Source organism: Neophocaena asiaeorientalis, unplaced genomic scaffold (assembly GCF_003031525.2).
Source record: "Neophocaena asiaeorientalis asiaeorientalis breed wild unplaced genomic scaffold, Neophocaena_asiaeorientalis_V1.1 scaffold127, whole genome shotgun sequence".
Lineage (NCBI taxonomy): Eukaryota > Metazoa > Chordata > Mammalia > Artiodactyla > Phocoenidae > Neophocaena > Neophocaena asiaeorientalis.
This window is the reverse complement of record NW_020175414.1, coordinates 3744666-3760211: the sequence shown is the minus strand read 5'-3', so window position 1 is coordinate 3760211 and position 15546 is coordinate 3744666. Positions and strand designations below refer to the sequence as shown.

Sequence of the window (15546 nt, the reverse complement as noted above, 5' to 3'; positions counted from 1 at the left end):
ATGATTTAGTCACAAGAGCTACTCAATAACAAAAAAGAAAGACTTGAAAAAGCTCTAGGCTATATGTTCATTAAATATTAGACAAATAGATGTCTCATTCTTAGTTATTTTAGATAACCCAACTTATTTGACCTAATGATATCACTTTTCCAGAAAATGTATTTAGCCAACTGACTATCTATTTTTCTCATGGTGCTACTTATATATTTTATACCATTAAATTCTTGCAGTTTTTCAGCTTTTGTAGATATATTGACACGTTTTTTTAGCACCTGGATGCTGTGCTCTACCCTCCATATATCACGGTGAAGAAAGGGCAATTGACTTTTATGATTATGTGGTCCAGAATTGATTCAAGTTTGAGTATTCTTGCTCTCTTGTCCTGAAATGTTTGAGGAAGAAGAAAACTCTCTAGCAAGCTAAGAAAACAGATAACCTATGAAGGCTTTTACGATCCTATAATTCTATGAATAGCAGTCTAGAAATGGGAAACTCTGCCCCAGTGTCACCAGGACACTAAAACAGTAGGTATGATTATTTCAGGAAATCAGGTGGTGGGTTTAAGGTTGAACAGCAATCCTCGGTGTCTTTCACAGGTCTACCTAGGAAACTAAAACTGAAAACAAGGCAGCCAAATAGGTCAAATAAATTAAGCTAAGTCTACAAACAAAGAGTTAGGTTTCCAGTTCAAAGTTAAATCTCATTAGAATAAGTGACCTAGGTGAGAAAACCAAAAGGAAGAAAAGAAAATAACAAAGTAAAATCAATTTAATTTGGAATCATTGTCCTCACCCTTAACCCTAAATAAAAACAATGTGTCAGATATATATTTTATCAGACCTGAGCCAAAAGAGGTGTTTGAAAGTACACCCATATTCTAGCCACAAAGCATAGCACTGCTCATATCTACAGTTTGGAGACAGGCTTGTCCCTGGGGAAACTAAATTTACACAGAAACATATTTAGAACTTAATTTTAATACTTTTGATTTTAATACTTTTGATAGAACATTGAAATTTGCAGTACCAATCATTGTATACTTTGTCCATTGGATCTGTGATGATTGAATTATCAAAACTTTTTGAAAAGACCAATTATACTTGAGGATATAATTATAGCAGATAAGTGGAAAAGAAACTTTATGAAGAATGCAAGATCTACTTATTCAGTGTACAGGAAGAAATCAGGAACTTGGGTCAGAAAAGAGTATAAAGGATAATGCATTTGATCTACCTGAAGGACAATGTAATGATTTATCTAATAGCAAAGCAATAATCAACAGTGGGATTCATCAGAAAAAAAAATCAAAGTTCTTCCAGCAAGGTATAGTTCAGAAATAAAGTAGTTTGGAATATTTAAAAACTTCCTTTATGGTTTTCTTCTCTGACATGCCCCTTTATTTATGACTTCATTCAGTTTCTTTCCTACAAATTCCATAGCATCTGGCACCTGCCTTTGATGCAGCAGTAACACCAGGGTTTGTATTTCATGCTAGCTTTGCTGTCTCCTCAAATGAGCTTCAATTTTATATTAGTGCCTTTGCAGCATTTAACACAGACCTATCATATAGCAGTTGCCCAGTAAGCTTTTCAATTAACTGAATTGATTAAACATAATGTTTTCATATTATATTAAAATTTTTTGAAGTAGTAATTAAAAGCAATTCAAAGCAGAGATGTCAAAAATGAGAACATTCCACTAACTATAATTCAAAATTTTTTTGTAAATAAAGAGCAAAGGATATTTACGTCCCTAAAATGAAAGTGATTAACATTCAGTTTTTGGTGTTATTTTACTACCAGACATAAAATTTGTAAGGACTCCATGGACTATTACTTATAGGTAATAGTGGATTAAAGAGTGTTAAAATAGTTGCTTTCTTGTAGGATCTCATCTGTAAGTGGTCCAATAATCTGGGATAAACGATAAGTAGTTTACCAAGATTTGATCAAGAAATAACAATTAGGGCTTCCCTGGTGGCCCAGTGGTTGAGAGTCCGCCTGCCGATGCAGGGGACACAGGTTCGTGCCCCAGTCTGGGAAGATCCCACATGCCGCGGAGCGGCTGGGCCTGTGAGCCATGGCTGCTGAGCCTGCACAAAACAATTAAGGAACACACAGTTTTGAGAGCATTACCCTGCTGTGGCCCCCTTTAACTGGGAAAGCAATAAGGGTATACTTTTCTACTTCACCTTCTGCCCCACCCCCCAAAAGAAAGAAATAACAACTGGAACTATTAATATTTGTAGCATTCTTTGGAGTTGTCTGCATCAGAGGATACTTTGGAATTTTACTATAGGCTTGAGAGTACTTCTTTGATATCAGATATATTTAGAATTACTTTCTGCTTTCACTGCATTGTACATACACCTAAGCTGCAGGAATTTTTACATTATATTTATCTACTTCTTGTGTTTGTCTCTTCTTTTTTTCTTTGTACATTATTTTAATAAAAAACACACTACTATGTACAAATATACAGATCTCAAGTTGTAACATTCAAATACAGAATGTGATAAAGTAGCTTTGTAAGTTTTCTTCACTGTGACAGATTTTCTCTCACATTTAGATCTTTATGATTATTAAGACATAATGAACAAGAGAAGCAAAGATTTTCCACCCTCATGATTAGTAAATTCCTCTGCAAAGGAATGAAGGTATTGAGTCATTAATAGGGAAACAGCTGGCAAATTAGATGACCCTGCCTACATTGCATTAATGTAAGAGACACAATAAGGGATAAGAAACTGTAGTTAAATGTTAGAAGTATAGGCAATATAGTTTTCTCAGACTTCTACCAATGATTATATACTTGATATATAAACATTCTTAAATGTAAAATAGTTCAGTATGATTGTACCTATATTTGTTCCACAATGACAGTTTGTTTAATGTAATAATCTGATATATATTTTTGAACTGGAGTCATTTACAAAGAAATAGTGAGAAATCCTGAAAAGAAACTATTAGTTCCAAGTCAAATTATGTTTAAAGGTTAAGAGATCTACGGAAAACAAAAGTGTGGGTTAGAAACATTGCGTACATGCCAATTTTTATTTCTAAGAGAAATTCTTACACAAATAATCATTGTCTTTGTCTTATAAAACAAAACCAAAAAATCCTAAAGTTAATCCCACAAATCCAAATTATCAGAATTTAGAGTAACAAAGTCAGAGTCAGTCTTGTCATCTGTACGTTAATTTAAAAAATCAAACTGCTTTGAGGAGGGCATGACTTTCAGCCCTTAAATAATGACAACAGTTACACAGCTCTTCTTTTGTTTTTTTTAGAGAAAGATGTAGAACCAGGAAACCCAATGGAATACATTACTTCTGAAATTCCATAAAAGCTGTAAGTCAGCCAAGTGTTGATTGTATTCAATGACAGTAAAAGTTTGCACTCTTAATGACAATTGACGGGCTTTGTGCCAATATTCAAACAATACGCTTTTCATTGACTATCAATGCAAAGGCGAAGAAAGGAATACAATATATCATACCCCAGCATAGAGCTACTATATTTGTATAAAAGAATCACTACTTATCTGTTGTTTTAAATGAAGTCCCATCCAGGCATTAAGCTATAATCTAAATGTTTGATAGTGCCTAATCTCAACTTCCAAGATGAACAAAAAGAGTTTATGTGTAAACACTGATTCTCTTTGGCCTCAATGGATACCATTTTCTCTGGGGGCAGTCTTTAGTTGGATCAGGGTCATATTTTAGGTCCAATGAATGTACAAAAGGGTGGTGCTGCTTCAGAATTTCTTGTTTTGATTTCATGATTTTGATGACATATTCAAGGATCTTTCTGGGATACTGCTTACATTTTGTGGCTATATTAACTATGATTTCATCAAACTGGTCTTCAAGGACTTTGATATCAGAATCCATAAAGTAATTGTCTGAAGCTTCTTGCCATGCTTGCCCATTAATGCTGACATTCTCTTGCACAGCTGTTTCAAAAGTCCACTGTGCATCTCGCAACACGGGCTCCCGAGTCTCCTCTGGCAGCGCGTCCCCAGCTTTTGCACTAAGCGGACGCACAGTTCTAGCATTTCCGTCAAGGCCCACTTCGAGGTGCAGCTCACTCAGAAGTCTTTTCTGGAGGTGGCAAGGACAGAGGCCCCATCGTCTGTCCAGGCCACACTCCCCATGTCCCGCGGAGGAGAAAGGGCCACCTACTCCTATTTGTCTCTTATTTAAAAAAAAAAAAAAAAAAAAATTAGAGCAGTTCTAGTTACAGAGATTCCCCATATACTCCCTGTCCCAAAACATGCATAGCCTCCTCCATTAACAACATCACTCACTAGAATGGTATATTTGATACCAAGGATGAACCTACATTGGCAAATCATTAAGTTTGCTCTTGGTGTTGTACATTCTATGGGTTTGGACAAACGTACATGTATCCACCACTGCAGAGCATATTCACTGTCCTAAAAATCTTCTGTACTCTGCCTATTCATCTTCCCCCTTATGCCACCCTGGCACTATTGATCTTTTTTACTGTTTCCATAGTTTTTCTTTTTCCAGAATATTATGTATTTGGAATCTTACACCATGTAGTCTTTTCAGATTGGCTTCTTTCACTCATAAAATACATTTAAGATTCCTCCATGTCTTTCCATGGCTTGATAGCTCATTTATTTTTAGTGCTGAATAATATTCCATTGTCTGGGTGTACCACAGTTTATTTCTCCATTCATCTACTGAAGGACATTTTAGTTGCTTCCAAGTTTTGGCAATTATAAATAAAGCTGCTATAAACATCTGTTTACAGATTTTTTTCTGTCCCTGTACCATACCTTGTCCAGAAGTGTATATAAAAGGAATCATATAGCACATGATTCTGCTCTTTGAATCTGGCTTTTTACTAAGCATAACACATTTGAGATTTGCCTGTTGCATGTCGCTAGTTTACTTCATTTTTAGTGCTGAGTAGTATTTCATTGTATGGGCCAGAGCTTGTTCATCTATTCACCACTGAATGTCAGTTAGGTTGTCTTCAGTGGGAAGATTATTAAACAGCTGATGCAAACAGTTGTGTACAGTTTTTTTTGCAAAACCACAAATCTTCATTGCTGTTAGATTGAGATTGCTGGGTCATTTAATAAGCATATGTTTAACTTTGCAAGCAACTGCAAAAATATTTTTCAAAGTGACCTTAACATATTTTAATCCCATGAGCAAAGGATGAGAGTTATGGTTCCTCTGATCTTGAAAGAACTTGGCATAATAAATCTTTTAAATTTTAGCCAATCCATAGGTATATAATAGCATCTCATCATAGTTTTAATTTGCATTTTCCCTACTTACTAAAGATGCCATCTTTTCATATGTTTCTTAGCCTTCTGTGTATTTTCTTTAATGAAGGGTTTATTCAAATCTTTAACTGTTTTTAAAGTTGGGTTGATGTTTTATTATTATTGAGTTTCAAAAGCTATTTTTTATTCTAGATACAACTTATTTAACATATATGTATTGGAAATATTTTCTCAAGTCTATGGCTTGTCTTTCATTCTTTCAACAGTGTCTTTTGTAGAACAGAAATTGTTAATTTTGATAAAGTTAAATTGATCATTTAAAAATATATTATGCTGTTGATTTTTACCTAGTTTGTAGCTTTGCTTGATTTAAGATAAAGATTTTCATGCTTAGACATGTATGTTGTATGCAAATTTGAGTGGAAAATCATGCAAATACTCTAATAAGTAACAATATTTTTAAAGCAGTTCAAACAAATAATTATTGAATAGTTAAAAAAGTGTTGCCTTCAAGATTGTTGTGGCTTGTAAAATGTTCTTCAGGGTAAACAGTGTAGTCTCCTCTCTTTTGCTGGGAAGTAAAGACATATAAGTAATATCTACAGCATGCTTGCTTGAAGCAAATGTATTCAAACCTTAATGTTCTTCAAAGCCTCCATTTGTAATTTTAAAAAAAATGTTCTTTGATCATATCCTTTAAAGAGTTATTATTATAAGTGATCCTTCATTTTACTCATTTGTAACAGAGATCATTTTTATTACATCACCTTGAGAATATATATAATTTTTATCATTGGACCATCTGTTTGGGATTATATTAATATATCTCTAAAGTATGCACTGTTAGGCACTTAACATAATCAAGACACTGTATCAAGAAACATACAGGGTCCCTGCAGTTGAACTAGATATAGTGAGGGGATTTTTCAAAGGAACTTGAATTTGGGAAACTAAAACAGCTAGAAATATATTATGAACAAAATGTTTTCAGTGAGAAAGCTGATATAACTAAGAGTAGAGCTCAAAATAAGTAGTGGATTATAATAGTAATATATTCTGTATGAGTAGAAAGAATGAGAGACATTACTCATTAATCTGCTTTGGAATTGAATGTAAATCACTATCAAATTATCAAGTACTTAGACAAGTATATCTTATGATTATCATTTTGGTGAGTCCATTTCTCAGAAGGAATCATGAATCAAAGAGAAAGAATAAAGGGAAATATAATTTGATTTTTGACTATGCAGTTCAAAAATTAAATACAACTACATAGGTATCATATAGATACTTAGATGAAAGATTGAGAAACCAAAGCAAAGAGGAGCATATGTTTTTTATCACTACAAGATTGAATAACCAGCAGATATAATTCATCAATCATTCTGGGTACAGCAAATCTCCAAATTTTTTAATTTATGTAATAAAATGTAATGTGAATAAAATTATGCTGTATTTGAGTCACATATACTTAATTTATCAAAAAGATTTTTTTCTCCTTACCCCAAGGCTTCAGCAATGCCTGATGAGTTCTTTAAGCTTCTTGTAGAAAGTGCCTTTAAAGTTTTCCTTTCCTGTTGGGCAATCTGTTTTCATCTTTAAAGAATAAATTAATTTAAATGTCTTGAGTCCTGAAATTCTGATTAATAATTTCTGAATAAATTGTGTGCTTAGTAGAATTCAAAGGTATTTTTTTCTTGTAATTAAAATGCAGTTGGTCAGTAGTTATTGAGTTTTGAGAGAGGTAGGAGATATGGGGATATATGCATATGTATAGCTGATTCACTTTGTTATAAAGCAGAAACTAACACACCATTGTAAACCAATTATACTCCAATAAAGATGTTAAAAAATAATAAGCGTATTGGGAGGGATGAGTACAAAGAAAGGACACTACAGAAATTGTCGCATCTCCCCACATGGAACAATATTTCTGTTCCTACATGTCGTTATCTCAGAAGATTTGCCATTCAAGTTTACAGAGAAGTCAAAAAAATTTTTGATACAAATAAATGAAAACCAAAATTGTGGGTTATGCTCTTTTCTGACAGGAACATCTATAACATATGCATTAGTAGGATATGTTTAACAAAGATTATTAAATGTGTACTATGTACATATGTACAAAATACTAAATGAATTTGCTATTAAATTAGTATTTTGGGGGGAACTCCCTGGCAAACAAGTGGTTAGGACTCCACACTTTTATTGCTGAGGGCCCAGGTTTGATCTCTGTTCAGGAACTAAGATCCCACAAGCTGCATAGCATGGCGAGGCCAAGAAAAAATAAATAAATATTTTTAAAACAAAAATTTTTATTTTTTAGGTAAGACTAGGTTGTACTCACTTATTAATGTTTATTGAGTATTTGTACACTTCTCAAGAGACACAGGGAGCACTTTTTTGGTTAACTTTATTCCTACCTTGAGACTTCCCATTTTGGCTGTGATGCATCAGATATTTGAAGAAATGTCCCATTATGGAAAGATGTCCTTAAAATTTGCATAATTGTACTGTGTAAACATTCACAATATTTATAATTATTTTTATTGTGATAATAGCAAAAAATTATAATATGCATATTATTTATGTTTTAGAGTAATAATATTCATATAACTAGATTTGAGTCAATGAAAGATAGGTTGAATCAAAATAAAGCAGCAAAGAATAACATTTTCAATTCCGTATGTCGTTTCTACCACTGTTTAATAATGTATCACTTATTTACCAGGCTGGAAGGGGAAGGAGTGGGAGCTGTAGAACGGTAAGGCCGAGTCACAGTAGAAATCAGAAGTATGTCTTTCTCACAGTCTATCCTATGTAATTTTGAAAACTCTCAGTATTCTCAGTCTTCACTCTTCTTGTCATCCACTGATGACAATGTCAACAGCAGCAAATCAACAGCTGGTGCCCACTGAAGTTATCAGTCCTGATGAAGACTACTAATATCTTTGTCAACAATGTTGGACATGCCAAAGAAGCTAATATTTATGCTGGGTGCTGTTTTCTGATGATACTGATGTTGAAAACACTAACCTTCAATGCTGCAGACATTGTCAGAAATACTAACACCATTTTGCTCTCTCAAAGTTGCATAGACTGTGCAATGGCATGTAAAAACAAAGAATTGTTTTCTTGCTCTTTTATTACAGGCTTCTTCCTGATGAAGACTACTAATATCTTTGTCAACAATGTTGGACATGCCAAAGAAGCTAATATTTATGCTGGGTGCTGTTTTCTGATGATACTGATGTTGAAAACACTAACCTTCAATGCTGCAGACATTGTCAGAAATACTAACACCATTTTGCTCTCTCAAAGTTGCATAGACTGTGCAATGGCATGTAAAAACAAAGAATTGTTTTCTTGCTCTTTTATTACAGGGTTTTCAGTTTTTTTTTTTTTTTTTTTTTGGCTGCACTGCACAGCTTGTGGGATCTTAGATCCCCAACCAGAGATTGAACCTGGGCCCTCGGCAGTGAAAGCTCAGAGTCCTAACTACCAGACTGCCAGGGAATTCCCCAAATTTCTCAATTTAAAATTAATTCATGACTTTAGGAGACTGAAACATTGTCAGACACTGAGTGCTAGGCACTGTGATGCCCTGAGAATTAACACTTCTTTCCAAGTTAGACATTTTTTTTTTAACTACACTTGTGCTCCTGCAGTCTTCTCTAAATGATTTAGCTCTCAAGACCCCTTTATTCCCATATGTAAAAATAATGAGGCTGGGGGTAGGGCAGAAAGACATGCCACTAATCCCTATATTTACCTAGACATACCTAAACTCTGGGAAAAATATACATTAGGATGAACACGAGACCCTGTTACAATGAGTTTTATTTACTTTACAAAATTATTTACAAGGTCTCATAAACATCAAACATTTAATCTATCAAGAAAAACAGCAACATAATCCCATAAATTTAATCTGCAGCCTGTAACTCTTTTAAAAAGAGTTCTTCAGCCAGATGACATAAAGATAGTATGACCACAAGACATCTCAAAATTGAAATTGGAAGGGCCAATGCATGCACTATTGGTAACTTTTCAGACCATCTGGGCTAAATTCTTTATTTTTTATTTATTTATTTATTTTTTTTTTTTTGTGGTACGCGGTCCTCTCACTGTTGTAGCCTCTCCAATTGCGGAGCACAGGCTCCGGACACGCAGGCTCAACGGCCATGGCTCACGGGCCTGCCGCTCCACGGCATGTGGGATCTTCCCGGACAGGGGCACGAACCCGCGTCCCCTGCATCGGCAGGAGGACTCTCAACCACTGCGCCACCAGGGAAGCCCTGGGCTAAATTCTTAAATATGCATATGTAACTGAAATTTATGTTATGATTTGATGTAAATTGGAAACTTCAAGACTTGATCCAAGATCTAACCCATATTAATCTGGAGATAAACAACATAATTTCGTTGTGAAATATTGCAGAATAGATATTATGTTAGGTAAAATAGTAAATATTTCATTTGATATTTAAATAATGGATAAATTAGGAGTAAATCCTACTCAACTTAAAGCTATATTGTCTGAAAAAGTGATCTAGTTTATGTATTATTAGATAAATCTGAAGGTAATATGCGGATTGTTACAAATAAATTTACAAATTTATTTTGTAAATGTTACAAATTAATTTTCTTTCTCTGATTTTTAAAATGAAGTTTGTAGAAGAAAGACTTGGCTTTGTACCACATAACCAACCACAGCCTTCTGAAAAATATTGGTGCCCTGGAGGAAAGTGTCTGGGAACTTTAAAACCGTGCGAATCATAACACATCTAGTAAGTGTTTCAGGAATGATTTTCAGAAGGTTATAAATGTAAACACTTAAAATTTAGTTGTGATTTAGTAAATGTGTAAAAATTAAAATACATTCATCAGAATTATCATCACTAAAGTGCTTGGCTTTGTGTGATTTCATATGGAATGACCTAATATTAATAGCTAGAATACATATATAAAGCAAATTCTGGCTGAAAAGATGATAGGAGGAATACATTTCATATTACCTTAGAAAAACTATTCCTGAGTTCAGATTTTGCTATATATATTTTGTATATGTTGATAAAGAACTTCCTATAGTGGGACCCACAAAATGAAGCCTGCCCCAGTGGTCCCACCCACACCACAAATCTAAACCTAAATCAACCTGCATTCAGGAGAAATGTCTCACTGTCTAGGAGAACTAACATACACCAATCACAATCCTCCAACTCAGCTCTAACTAACTCACCTTTCCCTAGAAAACAGGACTTGCTAACTTTACCAGGAAATCCTCAAACTTCTAGTCAATCATGCCTTGTTTCTGCACTGGGGCTTCGAATGCTCTATAAAACTTGCTCTTGCCCAAAATCCTTAGGGAAATCTGCTCCTCTGTTTGTGAGGCACCATACTCCCCCAATCCATGGATTATTTTCCCTTAAATTAAAGGACACCAAACTCATTGCTAAATTGTAATATTTTTGTCATTTGACAATGTAATGAGTTCATTTGAAAAAAATTTTAATTCAAGATTAGATGAGGTGACCATTTACCTCCCAATAAAAGAAATATGCATTGCAAATAAATAAACAATTATTACTTAAAAGTTTTACTTAAACAATACAATTTATCAAATAAACACAAAAATATTTGTACCCTAAAATTCTAATATTCTGTTTAGTTACATAATTACATTGTATAAGCACATGAAATATTTCTGTGTTATAATTTAATAATTTGAATCTTGAAATTCTTTGGAGGGATAGTCCAAGTATGTTTGTGGCTGGTCTACTCATCTCAGATTTTGTTTCCAGTCTATGAGCTGTTAAGGAGCTTGTAGCAAAATATAAATCAACTAAGTCACTTAGTTCACCAAGTTCACAGGACTTTCCTATCATGTTGTTTAGCAAGATATTCTTGAAGAAGGAAGCAGTGAATGGATTGACGTTCTAGTTGAAACTTCTCTCCATGCATCTGCAGTCTGAGTAGAAATATATGCTTTGCCTTTGCCTTTTTCCACTCCACTTACTTCAGTAGTGTCATACTTCCCTTTGACAACTTACAAGAAACTTAACTTCTACATAGACTTCATTCCTTATTCTTTCTAGTAGATTTCTCCTTTTCAATAAGCTTTGATATATGGTCTATAGAGTAAAGTTTAGAATTTAAAAGCACCATTTCTACTTAGGAGCTCATAGCTCCTTTTCATGTGGTATGATAATGAGACTTTGATTTTATTCAGTAGGCCGTTTGTGCTAGCTTAGCCACTACATTTCTCAGTATTTTTGAAATCCACTATTGATATAAAGAAGTACTGCTGTAGTACCCCAAAATGATCTTGAAAGCTTAAAATAATTTGTCTGTGGTTAAATAAAAATAAGAGACATATGGGATAAATGAGCCTTCAATACAGTTTTATGCATATAAAATCATAGGAGCATTCTTTTGGATGAGGGTCCTGCCAAAGCTGAACACATTAAGGAAAGCTTGAATTGTACAATAGCATGTTTCTGAATTTATATATTTCTTTATTCTTGTCTTAGATGAGACAGCAACCTGATCAGTGGAACTATTATAGATAATGCAGCTAAGAAATATATATTATGTATATACATATATATATATACATATAACACATAAACTTGAAACATTAGATAGTATGTCCAGTATTCTCTTCTTCATTTTACATATTATAAGTATATACATGTACAAATGCATTATACATATATAAGAAAGTGAATTTATGCATTTATTCATTTACATTCAATTTTTTGTTAAGTCAAGTAGTACATACATAACCTTGAAATATGTTTCCATATTAAAGTGTCATTTCAAAAGATCTACCATATAATGGATTGTTTGTATCATTTTCTATGTCTGCATTCTATTAGACTGATTTTTTACAGACAAATTTTAAAATTAGAAAAAAAATAAATCAGACTACCTCATCTCTATATAGTAAAGGGTTTGGGTCCTGTTTCTTTCATTTTACATAAATATAGAACAGAGGAATAAACCATTTCTCTAAATGATTCTTTTATCAAATGCTCCACCTATTATAGAAGAGAATGAGTCCCAGGATTAGAAAGCTTGATTGTAGTATCACTGTTTAATGTGTACACACACACACACACACACACACACACACACACACACTCCAACCAGTAATTACTTCCTATTGTTGAGAAATTTTCTTCCTGTCTAAACAGTGGATGCTAACCAGTGAACTATTTTTTCATTGTTTGGTAGATTGTATTCCCATTTATCCATACACGGTTGCTCATCTGACAACAGCAGGTCCTATTATTTAATATAGCTTTTAAAAACATGGAAACTAAGAATTCCAAAATGACAATAAACCATTTAATTTTAGTTGATTTTATGACATATCTGGTTTTAGCACTTGTATCTGCAATAAAACATATGTTAACTCCCTAATAAAACCTGAGTGATGCTGTGTCTGTCACCTCTTTCTATGTTGGGAAGTAGTGCACAAGTTATTACCTCGAGAACAGTTGTTCCTGTCTCCTGTGCAGATCCATATCACTCTCAAATTTGCATTCTGATAGAGAAACAACAAATGTTACTTAAATCCCATGAAGTGTGTTAATTATACCAAGCTTCGTGAAATTATGGGTGAGAGATCCGAAAGGAATTCTACAGCTGTCTTTGGTCTCTTGAGCATATCTTGTCAGATCAAAGTCTTTGTCACTTATATGATAACCTTAAAATTGCTTTTCTTCCCTTAAGTGGTATTCCCTAAATCTCAGTGATAGGGAAAAGCTCACACAAAGCTAAATAACAGATGTACTTTGGTGTTATTTAAATAGATAATGTTGATATCTTTAGAGAAACAACTAAAATTTACTGTTAAAGCTGAATTGAACTGGTCAGTGTATCTTACCAGTTTTACTTAATTATAAATATTTCCTCTCATTTTCTTTCTATAGAGTATGAAGGATAGAGGATGGGAAATGGAAATAAGCTCAGATCCTTTCCCCATGATTATAAAAGAAAGAGATTCTCTGGAGCCTCACCCTGTACATACCCATTTTTGTTCTATGTGGAAGAATAGGAGATGGTCCAGTTTTTCTAGATTATATGTATTTAAAAATGGACAACTATGTATGGGTGGAGAGTATTTAATATGATTCTTCTTCCTGTCATTTCAGAAAAAAAAGGTGAAAAATAAAACACATATTAAAGTGGAATTTTTAAATTGTACTATTCCCTTTTTTGTTGCTGTTTAAAACTTATAGGCTCGGTACAGCAGTATGGGATAGAAGTCTTGGGATCAGTTTCCAGAATTAGACAACTGGCTTGGGTTTGATTCCCTGCTCCATCACTTGCTACCTATGAGAACTTGGACAAATTAATTAATGTTTCTGTGCCTCAGTCTCCTCACTTGTTATTTACATGCTAATGATAGTTACTTCATATGGCTGCTATGAGAATTAGAAACGTTAATATGAGTAACATGCTTAGACCAGGGCTTGGCACATAGCAACCACTACCAAAATGTCATCAACTGTTATTACAGGAATCTTGAAGCAGTAGTGGTCCCATGTATTAAGCAGTTAAATGGAGGAACTTCAACCAAGAATTTCTTATGGAGGAATTCTTATTGCACTCATATGCAAAATATTTAATTTCAGTCCCCCACTAGGGGCCATTCTTGACCCTCAGAAAGCAGCAACTCATAGAAAGTCACCCTGTAACTGGGAAAACCTCAACCCACTGGAAATCTATAACATGTCAGACCCATCTAGGAGACAAATCTAATCCTTCTGGCTGAAAAATAGCTTGCAGCACTCTGTTGTCCTTAGTTTACTAATATTTGCAAGAATGGTTTGGATGGCAGTCAATGTCCTAGAGCCACCCAAGACCTTGACATTATCATTTTTCTTTGAAGCCTTAATGAGGATTACTGCAAAAGCAGATAGTCTGTAATTTTACACAATGACTTGCTGTTTTACTTGTCATGGAGATTATCATGCTAGAAGCACATCATCTATGTTTCCTAGGGATCATTTTTGAAATTTTAATTGCTTGGATTTGATTTTAAAAACCTCTAATTTTTATATATGCATGCTAAGATCATCTTTTTTACAATGAAAAATCTATGCACTTTAAATTAAAGAATGTTATAACAAAAAGTATATACTGCACTGCTTAGTACTTTATCATTTACCAAGTGCTTTCATATGTGTCATTTCACTTGATTTAAAAAATAAGCCTAGGCTTCCCTGGTGGCTCAGTGGTTGAGAGTCCACCTGCCGATGCAGGGGACACGGGTTCGTGCCCCGGTCCGGGAAGATTCCACATGCCGCGGAGCGGCTGCGCCCGTGAGCCATGGCCACTGAGCCTGCGCGTCCGGAGCCTGTGCTCTGCAACGGGAGAGGCCACAACAGTGAGAGGCCCGCGTACCGCAAAAGAAAAAAAAAAAAAAGAAAGAAAGAAAAAAAAGAAGAAAAAAAGCCTATAAGCTATCAAGCGCAGCAATATTTTAACACCATTTGGTGGGTGTGGGTGTGGAGCTGGTTATTCTACAAGATGCCCTCATATTTTGAAGTTCACAAAGAGAGTATATGGGAAAACAAAGTCTTAAACATAAAACCATCTGCCACCAAATCCAGGATTCATTTAACTATATCAAATATTTGGGAGAGAGCACTTAAAGATAAACTGTAAATCCTAATATCTGGATGGCTATACTCAAAATCTTAGTCCATTTTAGAAACTAGGTTACTATTCTAATTTTGAAAATGCGTATGACATCAATACTTTTAAATTTATTATCTCTAGAAAATCTCATCACAGGGAGTGACAATAATATCTTAAAGAACAAAATGAATTAGAATAAAGCAACAATTGAATGACAAATTCCTTTATAATAATTTCCCAAGGACCTTCCATTTTGTGTAGAGAAGACACTTGGGCTACATATCCCAATGATTATATATGTATAAACCATATAGATAAACCAGGCATTTTACGAAATTTGTACAGGCCTTTTGTTAGAGTTGAGAGTGGCATTTTCACTAGCTTCTACTCTTAAAGATTAGGTTTACTCCTGGACATCAAGTAATTTTGTTTACTAAAAACATGATTTGTATTTATTTGGGTTCTGTGTGAGTGGTGTTGTTATGTAGAAATGTGAAATTCTATTTCAGGGTGTAATGCTTAGAATCCCTATAAAAATAATCTCAATAGATAATGGGAATTTTTTAAATTAATTTATTTATTTTTGGCTGCGTTGGGTCTTCGCTGCTGTGTGCGGGTTTTCTCTAG

General features: G+C 34.1%; 1 pseudogene; it reads right to left on the bottom strand.

Annotated features, from left to right (window-relative positions):
• Positions 1 to 3637: 3637 nt before the first annotated feature.
• Positions 3638 to 15546, bottom strand: part of LOC112414649 (kinetochore-associated protein NSL1 homolog pseudogene) — a 195403-nt pseudogene continuing 183494 nt past the window's right edge.